The 12,217-nt window shown below is 30.6% G+C and overlaps 2 long non-coding RNA genes across 3 annotated transcripts in view; both read left to right on the forward strand.

Moving 5' to 3' along the window:
• The window catches only part of LOC110271194, a 23,102-nt gene extending 12,224 nt beyond the window's left edge, over positions 1-10,878 (forward strand). The window contains exons 2-3 of the long non-coding RNA XR_002361617.1: positions 7,534-7,536; positions 10,865-10,878. This is a non-coding gene — a long non-coding RNA (uncharacterized LOC110271194). The remainder of the gene's footprint in view (positions 1-7,533; positions 7,537-10,864) is intronic.
• LOC107637946 lies at positions 9,628-10,184 on the forward strand. Of its 2 annotated transcripts, none has more exons than XR_002361616.1 (3): positions 9,628-9,818; positions 9,954-10,040; positions 10,172-10,184. It is a non-coding gene; the product is annotated as an uncharacterized LOC107637946 (long non-coding RNA). The 2 variants fall into 2 exon arrangements; XR_001619634.2 differs by lacking the exon at positions 10,172-10,184 and adding an exon at positions 10,133-10,147.

A 12,217-nucleotide genomic window follows, 5' to 3' on the forward strand; every position in this document is an offset into this window, starting at 1 on the left:
AAAAAATATACAAATAATATAAACATGATTTTGTTTGTAGAAAAACAATAATAAAGGTTATTAATTAAGTTAATTACATAATAAAAAATTATAAATAATTTTTTAAATAATAATAAAAAATAAAATCACTATTTTCACATATTATAAAGTTTTTAAAAAAATTTAGACAATAAATCAATCCTCAATAAATTATACATTAGCTCTATTAAACAAATTAAATGATATATTAGATATTACTATTTGTGTGCTAATATATATATACATACATATATATGTATGTATTATCAATTATTAAGTTATAATTAAATTTTAATTCAATTTTTGGTAATTAAAATTTAAATGATTAAAATTATTAAATGCTAAATATTTTGCAGTTAACTAATTTTATTTTTGTTATTAAAATTTAAAAAAAGGTGAATTGTTAATCAATTCTGAATTCAAATTTAAATTTAAATTTGTGTAAGAAAATATTTTGAATTTTTTTTTACTAACCAGAATTAATTTTGAAATAAAAAATTATTTTATACATCATATTATAAAATAGTGTAGTCATTCATTTTTTAATGGCAATTATTGTCAAATAAAATGATATAAAAATAGAAAAAAATATATTCCAATCTAGGAATAATAATTTATTTTTCAATAGAATAAATTATACATTAAATAACAAGTTATTATAGTTTCTTTTTACACAATTTAATATACTCAACGACGGTGTTTTGGTAATATTACCAAAAAATATTAATCAATCTAATAGCTTTGTTAATGACATAAGTTTATAAGTTTAGAAGTTTGAAAATCATGTCATAAAATATAAAATTTTAACCGATAATAACGTTGATCATATTGGTTGACTTCCTGAATGAATATGATACCAATAAATAAACTCGTCACAGTTAAATTTCAACAAAGGCAAATCTCCATAAGTATTGCTATCATCAATGAGAATTGTTCTACTTTCAAGACAAATACTATTTTCTTTCACTGTATTTTCCAACTCAGCAGGTCGAGAACTAATCCTCCACGGATTGAAACTCCATTTATTAAGGGTCTGCCGCTAGCCAATGAATTGTTACATACACAAGGCGGAATTTGAAACTCTAATACTTACTTAGGTAGACGAGTGAGATGACCACTCAATCAATTCAAATCAGTTAAGACAAATACTAATTATTTTTAATATTTTTAACATTAAAAATAATTAAATTTTTATTTTAATTATAACTTTGTAAAATATTTATAGTAATAATTATTATATATATCTTTTGTTTAATTTTTTTAATAAAAAAAATTATATATTTTTATTAATTATCCCGTACAGTGTACGGGAACATACACTAGTTATAGTTTAAAATATCATCCAAATTAAAAGTACTATATAAACCACAATGTTATAATATCATTCCAATAGAAACTCAAAAGTCAATTAACAAAAAAAAAGCCAAACATAAAATACCAATAATCATCAAAATCCACCAAAACTTACTGCAGATTTGCTTCGTTAAGATTATCACCTTACAATAACGATGTAATAACAATCCAATAGCAATTTTTATTAATCTCAATACAATAATTTATAATCACTAACCTCTTTGTGATAAATTATATATTTTTATTAATTATTCCGTACAGTGTACGGAAACATACACTAGTTGTTATAATAAATGAATAATATTAGTTGTAATAAATATACAATTATAAATAAAAGTATAGATATTGAGTTAAATTAGCAGCCATTGTAGACCACCTAATACATTACACAAAAAAGTTTAGTTTAATTATAATTTTATTTAATTTTTCGTTTTAGATATAGTAATAACAACAATAACAATAATTTCTGTAATAAATGCTATACAAAATGACAACAATATGAAATTAATGCTGTTCAAATTAAGTTAAGCATATATAATTGACTTTGAACAGTACTGTAGTTTCCTTGCCTAGCTAGCATTCCAAGTATATATATGAAATGAATTTTAATTCTTTACACAATCGAAAAGTCTATGAATTACTTGGCAACATAACTATGTATATTACATGTGCAAATTCAAAAAGGTTATTCTTTAATTGTTTTAGAGTAATTATCCAAATCAGTCTTTAATGATTTTAAAATTAAACATTTTAATTTTCAAAAAAATAATACACAAATCAATCCCCAAAGTTTTATTCTAACAGATAAATCAGTCTCCAGTTCATTTTTCGGCAGAATAATTACCCATATCAGTCTCCAAAGATTTTAAAAACAGATATTTTAGTCTCCAAAAAAATTAATGTACAAATCAATCCCTAACGTTTCTCTCCATTAAACATAACAGTCTTCCATCCAAAAATAAAATAAAATAAAATAATAATAATTATTATTAATTACATAGTAATATTGTACTATATATATATATATATATATATATAATGAATAAATTTATCATTATTTTTATCCAAAAAATACAAAAAAAATATAGTACAATATTATTGTGTAATTAATAATTATTATTATTATTATTTTATTTTATTTTATTTTATTTTTGGACGGAAGACTATTATGTCTAACAGAAAGAAAGGTTGAGGATTGATTTGTACATTAATTTTTCTTGGGGATTAAAATGTCCGTTTTTAAAATCGTTGAGGACTGATTTGGGTAATCACTCTGCTGGAAAATGAACTGGGAACTGATTTGTCTGTCAGAAATAAAATCTTGAAGATTGATCTGTGTATTAATTTTTTTTAAGGACTAAAATATCCAATTTTAAAATCTTTTGGAGACTAATTTAAATAATTACTCATTATTTTAATATAATTTATACATAGACTTATTAAAAGTGAAGGATAACATGCACATTAAAAAATAAATAAGGAACATTTAGGTCACGCTAAGTTTGATTTAATCTTACTTGTTTCCCAAATCACTCTAACTGGATGATCATTTCTTCTTCTTCAAATGAGAATCCTCCTCTCTTTATATCAATGCCCATATATATGTAATCTTTTTTTTTCTTCAGATGGATTATTAGACAATCTTTAATCTTATACATTATATCATTACAAATTCACTTACATTATACACCTATATATACAATATTTCAAGTTTTGAATCTGAATGTGATTATTTACTAGGCAAATAAATTGTACCAAAACCTCAACAATATATAATTCTTTTTTCAAAAAAAAAATTAGAGAAATATAATTCTTTTTTCAATAAAAAAAAAATTAGAGAAATGTTAATGTCACTTTCATTTTGATAATGCTATTTCTCAAAAAATTTTATCTTGGAACCCAGAATTCTTGACGAGTAAACTGACTAATCAGCGAATTTAAATTGGTTTACTTTTTTTTTTTTTTTTTGGTCATGGTGAATATAATTTTGTTTTGCTCTAAGAATCGTTTTTTCTTTCACAAACCCAATTATTTTGTTATGAGAGTATGAAAGTCATGACCAAAAACAAAAGTCCGTAGTTGAGGCCCATCTTTGTCCATCAAGTTCTTAAACCTCAAATGGGTGCACACGACTATGGCCCAAAAATAAAAAAAGAAGGTCATAATACAATGCAACATGGCATGTTATTGTGTCCAATTGGGAAACATATCTCATCCTATAATCACGAGGTAATGCATCCTACATAAAAATTGAGTATTTATTGACCATTCGCAAATGTTTTGATTTTCAATTTCCAATTCCAATAAAGGAATTTTTTAGAATAAATTTAAAAAAATATTATTTTTCAAAAAAAAATATTCTTACTTTAAATACAAATATTCATTTTTTTAGAATTGGTGACAGTTCGTCCAGTTACGCAATAAATTAGATGTGTACAAATAAATTAGATGTGTACATACAGTTTGTTTAGTGATGTGTGGTGAATGCAAAAGAGTTTCCAATTATAAAAGATTCCTCATTTTCTATTTTACTTTCGCTCTTCTCTCTCAAATTTCTCTCTCAATTCAACGTCTTGCCACTTTCTATCTCTCAACTCTTTCAATTTCATCAAGAAGTAAGTGTTCCTATCTTTGTTCTTAGTTTCATTTAGTATTTATGTTATGTTTATTTATTATTCAGTTTATATAATATTATAATCATTACTAATAAATTATATTGCCTTAACAAGAGTGGTGATTGGTAGATTGTGTGTGGTCTTCATGACAACATTGATATATTCGGATATGTTTGTAGTCATGTGTCCAAACCGACGACCTTCATCAATATATTGTGTATAGATCAATTGTGGTATCTCCTCTAAAGTTGGTAATAGCCATGTTCTCTGTCCTCAATTGATTGAAGTAGTGAACGAACTTCCTTCGGGATTCATGAAATTGGCTACAATATACAAATACTTGTATAAAGGCCTGTAAGGTATGAGGTGGTTTTCAACCACTTCCATCAACATTCAGCGTAGCATCAATTCACTTGTGCCTATCAAAAATGACCAAGATATCAGGTTCTGGTGTGATATGCTGCCTTAGGTAAGACATAAAAAATGACTAGGCTTCCTTCATCTTTTCCTCTACTACCATATTTAAATTAGCATCTTGGGCTATGGTCATATGCAAGGTGCCTCCATATTTAATATACAAGTGAGTACCATCAATAGAAATTAGTGGTTTGCAGTGCTTGAAAATTTCAACACATGGTGAAAAATCCAAAACACCCGATAAAACATAACACTGTCCTTATTAGCGTGACTTGGTTGAGTTACAAGTTGAACTCATGTACCTACATCATAAAAATTCTTAGAAGGTTGGTATGTTCAATACTGCATATAAAACTAAAGATAACATAATAACACACATCTGGTAAGTACATTTGCATTGCAAATAATCACCTAGGAAGCTCATTTTATGATTTCTCCCAATCTCCATATATTGTAGCGATTACCCTTTGTTTTGAGTGCCAAATCTTTCTATATGATGCTTTGTAGCTAAATGGGTCTCAACAGATCTTTGCAAAATCCTTATGCTAATGGTCGGATTAGCTTTCACCATGGTGAAGATCGCTTGAGCTATCACTTTCGAGTCCAACCTTCTGTGATCTTGCCTCGTTGATGTTTGCAGACAAGAATGAGGATCATTGTATCTCCTCACCTCCTATTTTTTTTACCTTCGACGATAGGAAACACATATGCTTCATTGACAACCTGCACCAAATTGAGTGCTCTGAACTGAATACTTCAAATAGTCACTCTCTAATATCTTATACTCCATGATCCTCCTGATGCTATACATCTTTATTGCCATAAGAACTTCCTCCTTATTCTCAAACTGTTGCTCAACTACAAACTCTTTCATCGGATCATCATTGGGACCTCCCTAACCAAAAGATCAATCCTGGTACATTGCATTCAGATTCAACGGGGGTAAAGTGAGGTGGATGATCATATGGCTGGGAAATAGCAGGCTGAATCAGTGCGAGTTACGAGTCTGTAAAGTAATTCATCTCAATATCGTTCTCCTTCTCCTCATCAGATATATCAATTGGTTCATTTTCTATCTCTTCACCATCGGATACAGGGTTAACTAGATATGGATCGATTATTGGGTCTCTAATTATAGAGCCCTCATGGCTTTCAACATCTGCTTACCACATGCTCTCTAGCTATATATTTCAATCTTCATGATTTAGTCCATAATTGCTGTTCTAAGGTAGCATATTTAGATCAATGTCCAATCTCGTAATATTTCTTCTCACGACCCTACTTGACTGGGTGTCATCACTAATCTTTGAAAAGCTTCCCTCATACAAATTAACTAGATAAACAAATAATTTCAAAATATGATATCTAAAAAAATAATTGTGTCAGTTGCTAATTAATTTTATGTCATCGTCATCATCACTATGTAGCAAATACCTATGACAAATAAATAAAAATAACACACACAAACATTTCAGCTAAACAAAATTATCAATTAATTAATATTTATTAAAATAATACATTTTATAATAAAAAGTATCATTTACTTCTATTGGATATTTGTAGTAAATTTTTTTCACCTATTGTTTGTGTTGCTGATCAATAACATACAGTATAAAATTATTCAGCGTCGCTAGACATCTCACATCAGGTAATATGTCAATAAATATAGGTTGAGGAGTACCAAATATAATATATTTATTATGGTTTAATAATATTTCTCCATCATAATGAATTCCTACTAATGGTGTTCGAGATATTTTTCAAATAAAAATAAGGAGGTAAAAGAGGTAAAGAAAGTGAATTCATGTACTGTGGTGAGAATAAATTAAATTGACCCACACATTCGTTCATTTATAATTGCGAGATATTTTACAGTTCGCCTAATATATAGTAGAACTGATATATGGGACCTCTAATTCTCTAATTTAGATGAATTGAGTAAAATTTAGTACAGTTCGCCTTGACATTAAGTGAACTATAGCAAGTATTTAAAGTTATTTTAATTTTGTATAGAAAATAATAATTTTTTTTAATTTATTCTAGAAAAAAAATCTCCAATAAAGTGTTTGAACCAAAAAAAAGAAAAAGAAATTCAAATCCACAGCCTTTTCTTTTTTGTTTTGCTCCACTATGGCATCAATCTAGGAGGCTAAAATTTAGACTCAGTTGCGATATATGTTAATCTATAATTGAACAATTAATTAAATACAATAGATACATAAAAAACTATATAGGAAATTAAAAACTTTGGTGTGAGCTTGAAAGGCTTCTTTGTATCCTTGTTGCCTGGTGATCGGAATGTTTTCTCCTCATCCCTCCTTTGTGGTTGTCTGTCCGGCTTTTGTGCCTCGCGGAGCTCTTCAATCTCCATTTGACCCGCAGCTCTCTCTCGGAACTCCTCTAGTGTTTTTGATTTTGTTATCGCAATGGTTTCCCGGAATTTGCCTGGTCGGAGGCCGGCCTTGAGGGCGTGGAGGTGGACAGCCGGATCTAAGTCTTGGATCTCCATTGTAGCCTCGGAAAACCTGGTCATGTAATTCTTTAAGCTCTCATGTTGGCCTTGTTTGATTATGCCTAGGTAGTCTGATCCATGGACATAAATTCTTGATGCAGCAAAATAGTCAATAAAGGATCTCGCCAGCTCCTCAAAGGAGGAGATCGAACCTGCAGACAGTTTAGAAAACCACAGTAGTGCAACACCATCAAGGTAAGTAGGAAAAGCTCGGCAAAGCACAGGCTCATTATTAGCGCCATTAAAGAACATCATGGATTGAAACTTTTTGATATGAGCTCGGGGGTCACCGAACCCCTTGTATGGTTCCAGCGCTGTAGGTAATACAAAATTTTTCGGCATCTGGAACTTAGTGATTTCGTCGGAAAAAGGGTTCTCGATCGTGAACTTCTCCTTTGGTGGAGTGATGTTCAGGGGATCTGTATTGCCCTGCGCCAAGCTCTTAGAGCTTTCTCCTTCGTGTTTTCCATTGGATAGTTCGGCTATCCTCCGCACCTCCGCTTGGAGTTCGGCGATCTGAGCTAGGAGCTCTGCCTGTGTGGGTTAGGGGTTCCCATTGTCAGCCATGTCCGAGGATAGGGAATCCTGCAAAATAAGGTAAGATACTAAATAAAATAGATGGTGAGGTCAGATATATTCTGACCCCACGGTGGGCGCCAAGTGTTTCGTCCTGGCACTGGGTGGCCAAGCTTAGCGACTCCGAGCAAGCGGCCGTCGGAGAGGAAGAGCTATACGTCAGCCTGGACCGAACACCGCGGCGGGAATACCTGCAAAAGATACTCCGACGCTCAAGTTAGTGATAATGAATGAGAGTGATTAAGTAAATAGGAAGACTAAGAATAGAACTTGAACCTTAGCCGAGGATATTAGCTCGGCTTTATAGGCATTATTCTGCCCGTTTGCCGTAGATAAGTCCTAGTTTGTAGGTTGGTTATGATATTCTGTTTTGGTAATTAGGTTTGCTTTGCACGTTTCTTATTTTTAAACGGATGAGGCCGTTTCTGTCTGCTTTCGTGCCGAGCTTATCGGGCAGTTGGCATGAGGCCGATCTTATATACTCATGTGCCGAGCTTTTTGGGCGGCCGAGGATAAGGGTGACGTATCATATAGTAAAAAAAGTAATTAGGCCAACTCAATACTAAATTAATTTATATAATTTTGAATAATATATGTATAGTAAACAAAGTAACGGAATTTTTAAAATTAGAATTGAAATTTAATATATATTAGGCAATAGTATTGTACAAAAATAAATTACTTTAATAAAAAATTATACATTATGTCAATATAAATATTTGTAAAAGTACGAAAATATAATAACTTTATCACGAAGTTTATCCAAAAAATATGATTTTTCAAGAAACATGTATAATGTAACCTGTGTGTCAAATTAGACATAGCTCGAAGTTAAAAAAGATTTATATTCAACCAAAAACACAACACCGGATAAAAACCGTAAATTCAAACTTATTAAATAAAAATAAGTATCTAGTAGGCCAGACACTATATACATCCAAATTTTGAAGTAAATAGATAATTAAATTAAAAATTGTTACCGTGACCAAAAAAAAAAATGTTACTACGATACATTATTAAATCATCATGGTTAAATGAATATAAAGCAATTGTTATGGTAATTAATTAGAGTCATGTCACAATAATAGAAGCTAACCCGTCCTTTCTTGTTTCGACCTTTTTTATTATTATTTTTCCTCCCAATGTATGATTCCTAAATGAATAGAAAGGTACCGTACTCTATATAAAGCGAATTATAAGTTATAATAACCTCATTAAACTTTGTCTTATTAACAAGACTACTTACAATAATGGTTGCAATTGCACGAGATTAAAGAACACATTTAGGATTAGTTAAGGATTTGTTTAATTTTTCTTTTATGTCACATCTAATATTCTATATATCATATAGGAAAATTTTTAAGTATGCCGTCATACCGGTGTTTCAGTGATTTTTAACCGTTGATCTTAATTATAAAAAATATATATAATATATATAATTAAGATTAACGATTAAAAATCACTGATATACCGATATAACGGTACACTTGAAAATCTTCCTATCATATATGGATGAGTTCATGCTTAACCAACAAAATGGCGCCAACATCATCAAATGTTTGGTGCACCCGGCATTTGATTACCAGATCCTTTTAATTAAGTAATGGTTTAATTATTCTGTTGGTCCCTATAGTTTTGCAAAATTTTCAATTAGGTCCTTATACTTTTTTTTCTTTTAATTGGGTCCCTATACGTTAATTTTTTTTTAATTAAGTCCCTGCCGTGAGGATAACGTTTAAGATAACGGAATATTCTGTTAAAAAAACGAATATTCTTCTATTTGAGTTAAATATTCCAATCCTACATATCTCTATTTTTTCAAAATACCCAAAAACTCCTTGACATTTTGTCACAAAGGAAAACAAAACCCTAGCCAGCCCCTAATTTCTCTCTGAAATCGTGTAAAGTGCGCTTCTCCTCCGGGAGTCTGTCTTCTTCATCCATAGGCTTCGGCATCTTCATCCATAGCCGTCGGTCCGTCATCTTCATCCAAAACCTTGGTGGTCAGCCGTCTGTTGCATCCTTCTCCCTGCGCTGCTCTGTTCTGTGGTCTTCTGCGTTGTTTGCCCGTCGAAGCCCTCACCGTGCCTCGCCTTGCGTCACCTCGCTGCGCCGCGCCTCGCCTCACCGTGCCGCACTTCACCGTGCCACGTGGCTTACTTTCTTGTTCTATTTCACTCTTTGTAACCCTTGAAGCGAATTTTGTGTTGCCGTTCTGTACAGGTGGAGGCAATATTAGACAAGGAGAATTTCACTTTGGAAGAGCTTCTTGATGAAGAGGAGGTGATCCAAGAATGCAAGGCCTTAAACAGTCGACTCATCAACTTGTATGTCTCATTTCCTTTCCAGAAACAAATTTCATAGTGTTGTACATGTTTTTCATGCTTACCCAATTTTCATGCCCACCATTTGCATATGATTCAACAAAATTAATTGATAATTTGCCATTTCCCTCTTCTTAGTCTGAGAGATCGAGCTCAGGTTGAACAGTTGTTACGCTACATTATTGAAGAACCACCAGAAGATGCTGAAAGCAAACGAACCTTCAAGTAAGCAGTAATAGTAGAATTTGTTGCTAAAGTACTTCATAATCACTGCTTAAGCCTTCTTGTTTACATCTGATCATCTGTCTTGTCATTAGGTTTCCATTCATAAATGAAACTTCTATTAGGAAGAAGAGGTTTCTATTTCATTACATAAATGAAACTTCTATTTGAGTTTGAATTCATGCAGAAATTTATTACTGTATTGATTTTCCTTTCATATTCTTGTACATTCAGCTGATGAACTTATTATTCTCCTTCTTGGAGCCTAATCGTTCTCATAGCACCTTGTTGGCTGGCTACTTTAGCTAGGTATATGTTTGACAAAGTTTCAACTTTGGCTTACAAGGATAATATTTTGTAGTTGTGGCTTATCTGATAATATGTTTGGCTCATTGTGATTTCAGCATTTGGTCTAAAGTTTGGAGATTGATAAGTTTCAAAATATAGAAAAGGAATGGAACTAGAAATGTCAGTGATTTCTAGTTGTAGCTCCTCTGTTGTGATTTCGTCGATGAAGGACAAGTAACATTTATTGATTAAGACATTAATTTTTGCTGATTCTGTGATTCATTAGGAAAACAACTTGAAGAGTACATGGGATTTGAGCTTTTTCACATACTGTAAGATTTGTTCTATTATGTTTTAATTGAGAGTGATATGTTGGTTGTAGGTGTTCTCTTTGCTGGAGACTTTGGAAGAGAATGTCTTTTTGGAACATAAGTATGGAATCTAAGCCGAGCTTCTATCTTTATGAGGGCCTAAAAGTTTGATTCAGTTTTGTACAAAAGCATGCATGAAGCACCTTGCTATGGTGAAGAATCTTTAAGTCAATTTTCCAGTTAGAATGTTATACCAGACTTTACAAGTTGAGATAGATATAATTGTTTGGTCTAAGTAGATATTGAATAGAGTATAATTATGTTCGTGAATTATTTTTACCATGTTTTAGTCTAGATTGTGGATCATAAATTTAATGTATTTAGGAATTTTCAATATGTTAAATTCTATATTTCTATGTAGACATTGTAAATGTTGTGGTATTTATTTGAAAATTTAATCTATGCTCAATTCCTTTTATATTTTGTAGAAATATAATTATTTATGAAAATTTAGTTTTAATAGTGGTTAATCTGAAATTAGTAAAAACTATAATTATAAAATTAGGAACAATGACCGAGTTAGTGACCGATTTAGATTTTTAGTTCAGAAATTAGCGGTTAAAGGGTTCAGCGACCGATTTTCAAGAAAAATCAATCACTAAATCGGTCGCTATTCCGGTAATTTCTTGTAGTGTGAATAGGGATTATATGAATATCTTTCATTGAAGATTTATAGTTTTACTAAATTTTCAATTAGGTCCCTATATTTTTTTTCTTTTCAATTAAGTCCCTATATTTTTTTTCTTTTCAATTAGGTCCCTAAGGGTGTACAAGTAATTTCACAATTCACTAACATTTTTTTGACGTTTAACGTTAATAGGGACTAAATTGAAAAAAAAAAATTAACGTATAGGGACCCAATTAAAAGAAAAAAAGTATAAGGACCTAATTGAAAATTTTGCAAAACTATAGGGACCAACAGAGTAATTAAACCTTAAGTAATCTAATAATGATTTGACTCCTAGCCGTTGTTTCTTTGCTTTTTTTTTTATTATGAAATATTCTTTTCAATAGGCACTGCCCTAAAACGGTGTCGGATATATCAACAAAACATAAAAATATTTTACAAGTTTATTTTTATTAAAAAATATCAATAAAATTCATTTTTTCTATTCTTTTAAATATATTTATTCCTAAAATAATGTTAAACATACTTTTCTTAAATAATAAATTAAAATAATACAATATATATGATAATTATTAATTGAAATAAAACATAAAAAGAATATTACTTATTTATTTATTTATTTTTTGCGGATATGCGGATATGCGGATACCAACACAAAATCCACAATCCGATCCGAAAGCCTTGTGGATCAGATTCATATTCGCAATTTTCGGATCGGATTCGGATAAACACGGCGGATATGCGAATCGGATCCGATCCGATCCATGCACAACTAGAAAATGGATTAATACAAACAGATTTACAGATAGATTTAGTCTTTATTACAGGCGGATTTTTGGTTACCGACGAAATTACCGACGGATTTTGTCCCTCTGTAAAAGCCTCGTCAGAAA

This window comes from Arachis ipaensis, chromosome B04 (assembly GCF_000816755.2).
Source record: "Arachis ipaensis cultivar K30076 chromosome B04, Araip1.1, whole genome shotgun sequence".
Classification (NCBI taxonomy): Eukaryota; Viridiplantae; Streptophyta; class Magnoliopsida; order Fabales; family Fabaceae; genus Arachis; species Arachis ipaensis.